We start from the raw sequence: 1,040 nt of genomic DNA on the forward strand, positions 1-1,040 counted from the left end.
GAAGAGGACTCTGATTTCCTTGAGGAGAAGAAGAACCCTAAGGGAGTGCTGAAGGAAAAAAGTAAAAACCAAGCCCAACCCAGGAAGAAGCAAAAGAAAATAGAGGAGACTGGCAAAGATCCGGAGGACACAGGCAAGGAACCGGAAGAGGACAAGCAAACAAGAACCCTGGAAGTTGAACAAAGCCTGGAGATGGAGACTATGGAAGAGACCCTCAGGGCCCCCGACACTATTTTTGCCCTCCATATTGCTAAAGATGAATAGATAACCCCTGGTAAAGTTACTCCTTCTCCTGGTCCTCACTCCGAGGCCTTGAAGGGTTTTATGAAAACCATTGAATGGCTTATTGATGGGAATAAGAATACTGCGGATGAATACAAAAAACTCTGCAACAGAGTCATGATCCTGGAGACCATTAAAATTGGAGAGGGGAACACTATGGCCGATTATATCAAGGATCTAAAGAACACAATTACCAAAGCGGAAGACATCAGAGATTCCTTTAATCCCTCTTTTGAGAAAATTGAAAAGGAGATAAAGGATAGAAAAACCCTGGAGGAAACTAGTGAAAAAACGCTCTCGAATATAGTTGCCAAAGTGGACAAGATAGAGGAGTGCCTCAAAAATGTTGCAGAGCAGAGTCTTAGCATTCTGAAAATCTCAGCCAACAACACCCATACCCTCATTAGCAAGCTCGATGATGAAAAGGAAACCCAGGAAATTGACCTGGATGCAGAAGGAACCGGGGAAGCCCAAGGTCCCAGAACTCGCACTCGTGGAAAGAGGAAGGAAAAGAAAGTGAATAAGGACCTGGAGGAGCTAAAAGTAGTTGGGGTGACCTATGATGAGCTAGTGACTAAGGAAGAGGATCTGCTGAAGAAAACTACTATGTAGTGTCTCCTTGGGTTCTTTGTTGTTTTTTGTTGTTTAGCTGTTTTTTCTGTTCGCTGGTTTTTTGGACCAGTCGCTTTGTATGAGGACTCTATTTTCTTAGCTTTTTATTTAACTATGTTGTAATGGTTTTGGGTCCTTAAAACCTA

The sequence above is a fragment of the Cryptomeria japonica genome, chromosome 6, assembly GCF_030272615.1.
Source record: "Cryptomeria japonica chromosome 6, Sugi_1.0, whole genome shotgun sequence".
Classification (NCBI taxonomy): Eukaryota; Viridiplantae; Streptophyta; class Pinopsida; order Cupressales; family Cupressaceae; genus Cryptomeria; species Cryptomeria japonica.